The sequence below is a fragment of the Lactuca sativa genome, chromosome 6 (genome assembly GCF_002870075.4).
Source record: "Lactuca sativa cultivar Salinas chromosome 6, Lsat_Salinas_v11, whole genome shotgun sequence".
Taxonomy (NCBI): Eukaryota; Viridiplantae; Streptophyta; class Magnoliopsida; order Asterales; family Asteraceae; genus Lactuca; species Lactuca sativa.
The window spans coordinates 140,522,648-140,536,401 of NC_056628.2; positions in this window are offsets into that span (position 1 = coordinate 140,522,648).

Below are 13,754 nucleotides of genomic sequence, written 5' to 3' on the forward strand. Positions count from 1 at the left end.
ATATAGGATTTGTGGGATCAACCTTTCGAAGCATCTCATCAGGAATTCTTGCAACAATGGAATAAGTCTCTAGATCATCTTCGACAGTCATGGGAAAAAGATATAATAAGAATTCAGCAGTTTGTTCACCTTCAAGAACCAAAATACCTTCCTTTTCATAGGCAAATTAAAGAATCAAGCTCTAGTAACGAGCACATGAAATCCCATGAACCACATTCGTATTCCTAATACTCTTCACAAACTCATCCCAAAACTGAGTAGTGTAATCAACACGTAAATCGTAATGGATACCTGCAACCAAGGCATAAATCAACAGCTTTGCCTTGTCTAACCCAACGGTTCGACCAATCAGGCATAGAAGCTAAATTCCAAACAGAAAATTCCAGATACAAGGTAGGCAAGACTTCTTGAAATCACTGATCTTGGTAAGAACCAGTTGATAACCCATATCGTTGAACATGTGAAGAACTTGTTCATTCAAAACTTCGTAGAAAGTTTCGACAATTGGGATGTTCAAGATTTGTAAAAAGAGATTCTTGGTAAGTTTGAACTTCTTGTCACTCGTCAGTTGAAAAGTAACCATGTTAACAGCCTTGCTATAAACCGCCATTGAACAAGCAAGGGATAACCACGACATTGGTAAAGAGAAAGAAGAAAACATAGCAGTGGATAGGACTGAACTTTTCAACGCAACGATAAGCATCTGTAACTCTTCTGGATATTGATCAACTTCAGGATTGACAAAGAAATTGGTGCTTTGGATCATCATGAGAGGTTGCGATGTAATGTCATCACTCGTCTAAGATGCATCAACATTGGTGCTCTTGGCCATCGTTGTTAGGGTTTGAGAGATTGTGAAGAACACAAAGCCTGCAAGGGCAAAAGTATTTGGGGATCTTTGAGTTGCATAAAGATGGAATTGATGTCCAAACCCCTTTTATACTTAAACCCGATTTTGAATTTGAAGCGGCTTGGAACATTAAATGATAAGCCATATGTCATGTAGAACCCCAGACCTATAGCCATAAAGTTAGCCACGTCTGAAAAAGTGATGATCACTTTTCCTTGAAATCCGCATTAGAACCAGAACGTCTCATTTATCCGTCTTTTTTAGAGTACAAATGAGATAAGAACCATCAAAGAAACCTTCGGAATGGAGGTAAGGCTCTTTCACTTTTAGGTTTAAAAGTGAAGTCATACACTAGACTTTTCGAAATCATCAACCTGAGTTGGTATTACTCAGAACCTCAAGGATTTTGGTGTCTGAAAATGTGTGCCAAAGAATATGATGAGATCAAGATAAAAAAAAATTAGATCTGTGATGTCAATAAAAAATCGACATAAAGAAGTAAGATCCCAGTCAAAGATCACTTCTTTCTCCATCCAGAGAGATGTCGAATAGCCTGTGTGGTTTCCCGTGAATTACAATCAAATACTCATAGAGGAGTATCGAAGGGTTTCTTTTGAAAAGCTTCGTGGGTTGGCTGATATTTTGTTGCAAACCACAACTTAACATAAGTGTGAGAAAATGTAAACAAAATTACCTGTTTGAATAGTGTAGTCAGTGACAAGTAGGTTTTGGAAATAATTATAAAGTAACAATAAATTAGAAATAATATCCAGACAGAAATCATATTCCTAAACAAAATTAAATGTTGGATCTTGTTGGGTAAAAAATGTCGTGGGTGTCAAAAATTTTAGCAAGACCACACAAGATTGTTTTGAAAAGATAGATTGGTACTGAAACAAATGTTTTATTGTCAAAGAATATGATTTTGGATATCGAAAATTGGTACTGAAACAAATGTTTCGTTATAATCTTGAACAAAAAGTTCACCGTTAATTCATTTATTGTTTCGAAAAGATAGATTTCACCTTCTTCACGATTTCATGAATTAGGATCATAAACACAGACTTTTGATATGCCTAAATCCTGATTGGTTTATAGCAGAGATCTCTTGGACATATGTCATTGTGTGTGACTGTGTAATAATTTTAAGATGAAAAAGATTGGTTTGAGAGACGAAAGTACCTCTATAATTAGTGGACCAAACAGAAAATTATTAACTCATGTGAGAAGAGTAAGGTAGCTCAGAAACTAATGTGAATACAGCCTAATTAGGAAGGAATCCTCGTGATGAGAAAACCATTAAGGCTTTGACACATTGAGTTATGGAGGTTTAGGTTGACATGTTGCAGCATGCTTCTAGGGACAGCCTAACTAGTACAAAATATCGAATGAATACCTTTCCCAAGAGCTGCAAGCCACGTTCCACTTAGAAGTCCTCAACAATCATCATATACTAGCTTGTTAGTAACCAAAATAACAAAACATATTTTTGGATTTTGAGATTGGAATGATTAAAAAACAAAAATAAGAAAATCTTTTTGGTATTTTTGATTTTTGAATGAAAATAACAAAAATAGGAAAATCTTTTTGGTATTTTTGAATTTAAAAAAAAAATAGGAAAATCTTTTTGTTGATTTTAATGTTTAAATGAAAACAACAAAAAAATATTTGACAGAAAAGGAAAAAGTATCGACACTTTGCGTTGAGACAAAGTACGAACCTGTTGATAAATCATTCATCTGAATGTCGAAAGTGAAGCATGTCGAAGGTGGTCTGATGAACAATAACTGTTGAATGAACCAAAACGTCGATACCACCAGTCTTTATAACAAAGATAGACCAGGAACTGCATTTGCATCTAGCATGCCTAAGCTCGCCAAAATTCGTAGAAAACTCTTTTCATCCAAAGATTTTGTAAAGATATTAGCAAGCTGATTTGTGTTTTTTAGAAAATGAACTTCATTGTTGTCTTCTTCAGTGTGATCTTTGATATAATGATAACAAAGTGCAATGTGTTTAGTCTTTGAATGTTGCACTGGGTTATGAAAAATGCGTATAGCTCTTTGTGAATCACAATACAATGGAATTTTCTTCATATTGAGTGTATATTCATGAAGTTGACTTTGAATCCAAATGATTTGAGAAGTGCAAGCTGCAGCAACAACATATTCTACTTCTGCTGTAGAAATTGAAACGCATGTTTGTTTCTTGGATCGCCAGCTGACAAGCTTCCCATCCAGAAGTTGACATCCGTCACTAGTGCTTTTACGATCAAGTTGACAACAACCCAAATTAGCATTCAAAAATGCTTGAATGAAAAATTCTGTTTTTGAAGGATACCACGACTCCAACGAAACTATGCCTTTGAGATAGCAAAAAATATTATTTATATATGTAAGATGAGGTTCCCTAGGATTCGATTGGTACCTAGCACAATTGCATAAAATAAACTTAATATCAGGCCGACTAGCCATTAGGTATAGTAACGAACCTATCATGCTTCGATACAATGTGAGGTCAATAGCTAACTTATCTATCAAAGGACCAATTCTTGTGCCAACTGCCATCGGTACTCTCAACTTGGAGCTATTCGTCATTCCAAACTTTTCAAGCAGATTGCGAGTGTACTTTTCCTGGTTAATGAAAATATCTTCTCTACTTTGACGAATATTTAAACCCAAGAAATTGTTGATCTTCCCCATCATGCTCATCTCAAATTGACTCTTCATCATATTTTCAAACTCTTTAGACAAATTTGGATCGGTAGAACCAAAAATAATATCATCAACATGAATTTGAACAAGCATGAGATGATTCCCAACCTTCTTTCGAAAGAGAGTGGGATCAACAGATCCTTGTTTAAATTTTGATGATTTTAAGAAATTTGTAAGAGTAGCATACCAGGCATATGGTGCTTTTTTAAGACCATAAACAACTTTGTCTAAAACATAGCAATGATTAGGGTATTGAGTACTTACAAAACTTGGGGGATGTTAAATATACACCATTTCTTCGAGCACACCGTTGAGAAATGCACATTTTACATCCATTTGATATACATCAAAATCCTTATGTGTTGAATAGGCTAAAAAGATTCGAACAACCTTGAGTATTGTGTCAGGGGCAATGGTTTCTTCATAATCTATACCTTCTTGTTGCGAATATCCTTTAACAACTAGCCAAGCCTTATTTTTCACAATATTTCCTTCTTTATCAGTTTTATTTTTGAAAATCCATTTAAGACATATGATCGAAGTATCTTGAGGTTTTGGAACAAGCCTCCAAACCTTGTTTCGTTCAAACTCGGCCAATTCAGATTGCATAGAAACAATCCAGTCAGGATCTTCTATAGCAATCTTAACTAACTTTGGTTCGATTTTTGAGATAAACACATTAAACATACAAAACTCTTGATGAGTATTGAATACCTCGTTCTTTGTACGAATTTGAGCTCTGGTCAATACTCCTGCATGTGGATCACCAAGAATTTGTCCTTGTGGATGACTTTGAGTCCATCTATCCATCGGAGGATATGCTGGATCAAAATCCAATGGTGAATCTTCGAACATTTCGTCATTTTCTGATCCTTTACCTGTATTCGAAAAATTATCAGTCATATCATGAAAATTTTCATCTGAATTATTTGAAATATTTGACAAAGATCCATGTTGCTCCCCCTCAACATTTGCAATTTCTTGATTTTGCACTTCTTCGAAAGTTTGCTCCCCCTCAATTTCATTTGACGAACTCAAGTGCTCCCCCTCCACTTGATCATTGGGTAATATCGACGTTCTTTCGATATATATTGGAGAATTTGCTAATGAATTTAAGTCGGCAACTTCTTGTGTAACATTCGAAATATAAGAATGTTTTGATGCATCAGGTACTTGATTGTCATTAGCATGAATTTCTGCATCAATAGCCCTATCGAAAACACCAAAGATTAATCATCATCAAAATCTAATGAGTTCAAACTTTTAGTGTCATCATTTGATTCATTAATGATTGGTTTTTGTTCAAAACATTTTTCGACTCTTTTGACATAATAGTCATCAAATGTGAGATTAAATGTTTCTTCTATTTTCCTGGTTCGCTTGTTGAGCACTCTGTATTCCACTGAATTACGGGAATATCCTAAGAATATTCCTTCATCAGCGTTGGACTGAATTTCGAAAGATTATCCTTAAGATTCATAATGAAGCATCTACCGCCAAAAATATGAAAAATTTTAACATTAGGTTTTCAACAATTAATGATTTCATATGGGATGATATCAAATCGACGATGAATAAAAGACCGATTTTGAGTAAAACAAGTTGTCGAAATTGCTTCAGCCCAAAAATATTGTGGAAGATTAGCATATGTCAACATCGTTCTTGCTGCTTCACAAAGAGAACAATTTCTTCTTTCAACAACACCATTTTGCTACGGTGTGTATGGGGAAGAAAAATTATGCGAAATTCCTTTGTTTGTTAAGAACGAATCTAATACTTTGTTCTTAAACTCTGAGCCATTATCACTCTTGATCTTGCAAACCCTTTTCTTCAGACTCAATTCGATATGTTTGATGAAATCAATCATCACTTGAGTTGTTTCTGATTTTAAACAAAGAAAATATACCCAAGTAAACCTAGAAAAATCATCAAAATGTACCACTTTTTGTTGAGTGTTTCAACTATCGAAGGGCCACAAAGGTCAATATGAAGAAGTTCCAAAGGTTCGATGATTTTCGAATCAATAACAATTGGATGCCCTTGTCTGTGTTGTTTTCCTTGTTCGCAAGCTGCACACAAAGTATCATCATCAAAATTTAAAACTGGAAAACCACGATTAAGATCTTTTACCACCAATTTATTAAAATTTTTAAAATTAAATGAGAAAGTCTTCGATTCCATAGCCAACTCATGTCAGAAGAAGCTTGCAAAAGTAGACAAACAGAAGGAACACCAACAATGGGTTTGATGTCAAGTGTAAATATATCACCTTTTTGTTTAGAGTTCAGAAGAACTTCTTTGGTTTCTTTGTTTGATATTGCACTTCCTTCTTCATCAAAAACAACTTGATTTCCAATGCCCACAAGCAGTTGCGAAACACTTATCAAATTGTGTTAAAGACCTTCGACATAAGAAACCCTGTTGATTGTAAACTTACCATTTGTCACCTTACCATATCCTTTAACCTTGCATTTGTTATTGTTGCCAAACTTTACCACACCCACATATTCCAAACTTCTAAAGTCTCTCAGGTTTACTTTCTTTCCAGTCATATGACGAGAACAACCTCCATTAATATACCATTTATCATCATATTCCTCGTCACTCAAAACCTGCAATCAGTGAAAGAATTTAGGTCCCCAAGGTTGTTTGGGTCATTGGTTATTAGAACAAACGGTATGATGAAACAAAGATCCTAAAATCCAATTTCGAACTTTTGATCTTAAACTGTCAATTAAGTCCACTTCGTTAGACGAAGGTACAGAAATGTAACCATTTGAAGGTTTAGAATCAACATTAACTTTTGCCTCTTTCTTCTGAGTTCACTTTTCACTAGCTTTTACTTTCGGAATAGCTTTCCATTATTGAACAGTAGGATTTGATTCTTTGGATGACGAACTTCCATGAGAAGATTCATTCAAATACTTCCTGTAAGCATCCTTGATCTATTCTTGAGAAAATTTCCCTGATTGAAAACTTTTTCCTTTTCCTTCTAATCAGTGATTGATATTCTTCACATCAGTTTTTCCTTTGACATATGAGGCTTTAACTGTTTTTTTCGAAGGTGGATTTGGAAAATTAGGTTGTGCTGGCTTAAACTTTTCTTTTTCTTAACTTTGAACTTCCACCTTATCAAAATTTCATGCTGGCACTCTTGTTGAAACATGTGGTTGAAATCAATTTTGAAAATGATTTTCATAACCAACAATTTCTTTGAAAATACTTTTTGTTTATTCAATAATTTATTTTGATGTGGAACACGATGTTAAGTCTTATGTTCATTTGATTGAACACCATGTCGTTGAGAATTATTTTGTGAAAACCTTTTGTTTTGAAAATGATGAATAACATTTTTTGTTTGTTGAGTTTTCACATAATTATGATGGTAAGACATTTGAACATGTGATGTTTGATTTAAATTCAAAACTTTTGCTTTGATTTTTGAAAAATCTTTTTGGAATTTAGTCTTAACACGTTCAGTCTTTTTCTGTTCAGACATTTTGGTTGAAGCATGTTGTTTCTTTTTATTTTCAAAATTCTGCCAATAAGCTTTCTTTCGAGCTATGTTCATTGAAATTCCATATTCTTTAGACATCTTTTGAATATCTTCTTTTGAACTTTGAATTTTTTGAGATGGTTTTTCAAAAGCATTAGCATTCGTTTGTTGTTCAACCTTTGATTTTTCTGTTTTAACAACCCAAGTTCGACTTTATTTTTATCGTTGAAAGTGTATGAATTATTAGTAAGATTATTTTATACAGTACTTTGATTGGAGAAAAATCCTTCTTTCGAAACTTTCTTGTTATCTTCTTCAACAATCTTATGGATTTCAGGTTTGAACTTTTCACTATTTCCTGACGTAACAAACACCTGATTTGGAAAGACAACTTCATCTGAGCATTTGAAGTTAGGATACACAACCGTATTTGGTTCAAGAAAATGAGAACCCTTTTCCTTCATGATTATGTTGAATTTTTCGGCATCTTCGTACACTTGTTCAACAACAACTCGAGGAATGATTGTTTCTTTCGGAAGATCATCTTCATCACTATCTATCCGACTATCTTCAACAGTTACATGGTCAGGATCACGAACTTTTGAAGTCGAGGGTTGGTCTTTTTCAACTTTAACCGAAGAATCATAATATTTTTCTTTATCCTTAGCCAACGATTGGACATTAATGACAGACAATTGAGAATAGTCAACAACTTCCTCTTGTTCAAGTTCACTGATATTGTCGAAATCATCTTCAATATTAGCAAAATTGTTTTGGGATTCAAATGTCGAATTCTCAGTTCTTTTCAAAATCCTGATTTGTTCATTTTTGGTCAAGGTCTCATTCAAAATTTCAACTAATTCATTTGCATCTAAACATTCATCAATTTTTACTATACCATAAGCATATGAATCATTTGGGACTTTATCATATTCTGATATCTTCATTTCACAATCATAGGAAGTTGAATCTATTTTCTCCCTTTCGAAAGCTAAAAAGGGAAAAAGTTTTCCATGCTGTTCTTTGCTTATTTCCGATGAATGATGTACAACAATTAATTTCACATACAATTGTTTAGCAGTATTACAGTAGATGTTTCTTTTTTATGTAACTCAGTATTAATAGACCTAATATTATCACGATCAACCATTCCATTAGTCAATTGAAAATCTAATTGATCTATCATGGTATTCTTGGTCTCCAATTTCCTCTGAGTTTCTAAGAGTTGTGTATTGAACTTTTTGGCGTCATTACTAGCAGAAATAACAGGGTTATTAATGTAAGTAATAGCATCATCAAACTCAGTTAATATCAAATTATATGCACTAGAAGGAATATTAAAAGATTGAAGAAGAATACGAACCTTGGAAGTCATTGGTGCTTTATCAGCATTGGTAGTTACGAAATAGCTTCTAGTGACTTTTTCCTCTTCCTCTTCCTCATAGCTTGCATACATGGCTCCATGAGATGGATTTAGCATTTCTTCATCATCCGATCCTGATGAACAGATCTGATAGGTTCCCTTTTCTTCATCTTGTCCTTTCGCAACAAGAGATACTCCTTTTGTTCTTGCTCTCACTTCCTCTAATCTCTCCAGATAATAAGCTTCATCCCTGACTCTGTTTTTCATTTCCTCTCTCTTTCGCAACATGCAATCATTTGCCATGTGATTTTCCCCGTTGCAGTAATGATAATCAATTCCAAAATAACCTTTGAGCTTTTTCTCCACCTTCGCTTCTCCACTATTTACTTCCTTCTTCTCAATCTTCTTCTCTTCATTCACCTTACCAGAAAATCTTCACTTCGCTTCAACTCCTCTTCACTTCGCATTAAAAGGCTTTTTATAAAACTTCTTCAAATGATTGTTATAATAAAAAGCAACACCTTCGTCATCAGAGTTGATGATTAAACCTTCATCTTCTGAATTCTCCTTCTCAGTCACTTCTTTCTCAAGCTCTCTTCCAGACACCTTCGAAACAAGAGCAAGAGGACCACCCAGACTGATCCTTGTTTCTTCAGCTATCTCATTCACTTCTGACTAATGTGCTTTCAACACATTGTAGAGATCATTTAGTGAGAATAGTCGAAATTTTTTTGTGTCTTTACCATAAGACTAACATTTCGCCTCTATTTGTGAAGCCCCATGATGAATGTTTAACTGAACTCCATTGTCGTTCTTGTGATTCCACATCTATTGAACTTGAATATTAATTCATTCAGACGGTTATAGTATAATTCAATGGATTCTCCATCTTTCTGCTTAAACTCTCTTAACTCCAGCAAACATTGTGACTGTACTAATTTTTGTCTTCTCATTGCCCTGATACTTCTCCTTCAAGGTGTTCCAGATTTCCTTTGAAGTTTTGCAGCTACGAACATAATTGTATACGACTAGTGGAAGAGCACCTCTAAGTTCTCACATACATTTCTTTTCATTTTTCAGCAATTTTTCAGATTGTTCATTAACATTTGAATTTGTAGCAGAAGTTCCAACACTACGAACTGCAGAAGGAGGATGAACATCATCAGTGATGTATTTCCATGGTTCCTTATCGATACCATTCAAGTAGTCTTCCATACGATCAGCCCATTGAACGTAATACTCAGGAATTAACATAGGAATTTTTGTTGATGATCCTAGAAGATGAGAAAAAGAGGTCATTGTGTTCATGTTGAAGTTTGCCATTTTAGTACATAAGGTTTTTGAGAAAAGCTTCAGGAATTTGAAATTGATGGATGAATCAACCAAAAAACAGAAATCAAACACTTGATTAAACAATCTAAATGCATAATCGAATCCCTACTGAAGATCTAATAATATTTTCAAAATCAAATGTGCAGAAACTTTTGAATCTAGAACGAGATTCAAAATACTTTTGAAACTACATAAAATCAGATCAATGCAGAATGATTCCTGCTCTGATACCAAATGTAGAGTAGATTGAATCGAGTATGAAATACAAATAAGAGTAAAGAAATGATTTAGAGCACACAATCTAAATAGAATCTGGTTGGCTTAATATATTTCTTTCACGAAGTACAAACAGAAAAATAGAGAATATAGGTTGTTCTTCAAAAACTATCTCTAACTCTAGTACTCATCCCTTATTTATAGGGATCTAGAAAGCATACAAAAAATATAAGGGACTAGACATTAAAACCTTTGATGCAACGTGCCCTTATAATAAAATTACAATCAAAATATTTGATACTACAAAAGACACAGATGACCTTCGACACCTCACAATTACCTCCGACCTCAACAACACTGGCACCCTATAGTTCTGGTGCTCGATCGGAAAAAGTAGTCAAACAAGGATAGCCAAAATCGACAAGGTTGCGATTTACCCAGAGCCACCGGTCTTTCCAGTTCTTCTTTGGAGCTTTTTGGTTAGTGATGAAGGCATGAACACCCCGCCTTTGGGAAAAAGTCCGAGTACCGGACTGGGTAGAAGAATTGAAGAAAGCTTTGAATGCCCAAAAATGTGGCAAAACTCCAAGGATCTAACAGATGAGTTCAAAACCAACAATCTAGTTGACAACATTTGGAGTCAATTCATCTACACGGAAGCCATATTAACGCATTACCTCGTCGAAGATGTCTGTCGTTGGCAGCCTCAAACCAGCCTCGAAGATCGGAATGAGGACTCAAACTTTCCCCTCCGGAGGACGAGAAATTATGCCCCCTTTCTAGGGTATTCCACACCATGTTCAGGGAGGAAACCAAACCGCTCTTGAAGACCGTCGAACTCGCTCACAGAAGGAACAATTTTGGTATTAGGACTAGCCATTGTTCATCGAAAAACAAGAAACAAAGAAAAAGAGCAGAAACGAAGAGAAAGAGAAAAAGAAGTAACAAAAGTGAGAAGAAGAAAAAAAAATAAAAGGGGAAACTGATACAAATGAGGGAAGATTTGAATGTGGGTGGGAAGTTCAAGCGATTATGATGATGAAAACCGCTTGTACAGATTCCTCTGTCGTGTCAAAACTCGTCAAAGAGCCATACCCATCAAATGTGTGTCCAGATCTAAGCTAGAACAAGTTAGCTACCCTAAGCAAATGCTGACATCTACTAGCATAGGGTACTTGCAAAAGTATCCCATTAGGAATATGTCATACATAACGAAACCGTCAGTCTGGTAGACGGTTTGGGAAAAGGACATCGTATTCCTAAGGCCATGTCCTTGCCCTCGCCCTCGTGATCCCGCATTCGTTCCTTGGCGCCCAATCACCAAGGTCAGTGTCAAGACAAAATAGTACCAATTGCATCCCAGAGCGATAGCTGTAGCGCTCAGGGCGTCGCTCCTGGCAAACCTGAACTAATAGCAAACAACCACTCGCGGAGCACGATCTACCAATCAAAGGCCACTTATCCCTGCCAAACATGAAAAGGTAGAAGATACTTTCGGGGATCTGTCCCCCTGACCACAGGTATAAAAAGGTCCCATATCCTCCAAGAGAGGGGATCGGAAAAATGCCACCCTTAAACTCTTACCTAACACTTTATCACCTTCTCTCTAAGAGACCAACTGACTTGATCGTCGGAGCCTCGTTCCGAGACTTGCTCCCAAATGAAGACTGACTGTATTGTTTTCTATGTTGTGATTCTCAGGCCCTTCATTCCCATCCCTCAAAGAGACGGAGTTAATCCGGAGACATATCACAACAATAACCAAAACTAGTGGGCTGACATTGGTGCCTTTGACCTACGTGTATAGTGAGGAGAACTCACCTGAAATGAAAAACCTCGAAATACTAAGATATGCTTCCCATTGTGTATTGCTTGCTCCCACGAATCCACTAATCACCAAAACCACGTGGATAGATGCATGCTCACGACGTGAGACATTATTTCTCACGACGTGATTCTGGAAAAATCAGATATATATATATATATATATATATATATATATATATATATATACATACATATATATATATATATATATATATATATATATATATATATATATATATATATATATATATATATCCTTGCTATTCACGGAGACCAGGACTTTTTGGCTGATAGAAGGCAGACCCAGAGACGATTTTGAGAGGATAAGAAGTTTTGGAAAAGGTTTTTATCACCTAAGGAGAGGAAAGTACATCAATAGCTTATTTGCTTGGTACATTCATTATGACTTCTATTATGATTTGTTTTAGTTTGTTTATTGCCAAGAGCAGCTGAATCTAGCTACTCTTGTTTAGCTAGATGAAGCTTCTGACATTTGGTTGAGCTTATTGATAGTGGATTTATTTAGTTGGTAACTTGCTTGTGTTTGATTTGTTACTAGCTAGCATGTTAATATTTGTTTCTTTAGTTGCTTGAATTCATGTTTTGTGTAGCTTAGTGATTATTAAATTACATGAACTTGAAACCTAGTGATTTAGTGAACATTAAATTGCTAAAGCTAGGATCGACCAAAATCTTAGATAGTAATTGAGTAAATAAATTTAGTTGTGCTAGAGAACATAAATTATGACCATAATTGTGTTTGCCTAATCTTACATAGCAAATTCATAATCTACAACTTATTATGTGTTTGATTCTGTGTGACCATACATAATTTTACATGAATTAGTTTAATATTGGTAAATTTGGACTTAAACTACTAATACAATAATAACCAACTTGATAATCCATAATTGTTCGCAAACCATAAAGAAGAAGCCGATTCGAACTAAACAAGAGTGTTTTTAGTAATTGATTGAATTTGAGTTAAGTTCGTCTGATCTTCCAAAATCAAATAAAAACCCTTCCTTTGTAGTAATTAGGTTAATTTAGTTGTAAATAGATTAATCAGTTAGCACTGTTCCCTGTGATCGACACCCGACTTACTCGACTATTCTATAATTTTGACTAGGTACACTGCCTAGGTGCAATTTAGTTAATAAGGAAGTTAGGTTGTAAGTATTAAAATTAGGTGTAACTAATTGCACGCATCAAGTTTTTGGCGTCGTTGCCGAGGAGCGGCTTATTTGATAGTCTATTTATTTGCTATAGATAAATCGATCCTTTTTGTGGGGTAAAACCTGCAAAAAGTTACTTTTTCCAGCGTAATTTTTTTATAGTACTAGACTCATGACGTGAGCCTTAAGCTCACGACGTGAGTTCAGTATTCCTCTTGTTTTTTTTCGTTTTTCTTTTCTGTTTGATTTTCTGCGGCAACACGAGGTGGTAGCCTTTACCACGTCATGGTGGCCAGTCAGTAGGAAATTTTTATTTAGTTTTTGTTCAGTTTTACGTTTTATTTTGTTCATTTTGCAGGAGTTCATGACCAGAGGTTCCAACACACCTTTGGTACCACCACTTGAAGATCCAGAGTCAGCCCTTCACAAAAAGAACGATAAGAACATGAAAGACGATCAAACACCAAAGAAGAAACCCTTACAAGAATTCAAGTTTGTGTTCTCAAAGAATTCGCAGAAGAAAACGGAAGAGTCGAGTTCATCTTCAAAGAACAAGAGCAAGGTTGAAAACAAAGATCAAATACCTTTCCCAACCGAATCCAAGTACGACTCTGAGACCGAGTTCGGACGTTATATGAGTGAACCCGAGAACAAGCCAAGAAACGAGATGGAAAACACTGAAGAAATGTCAATGGGAGCCTACAAGAAGCGTATTCGAGAAGATCTTGGTCCAGGTTTAGTACAACCAGCGATACCTGCCACTGCCACATTCGAGCTGAAG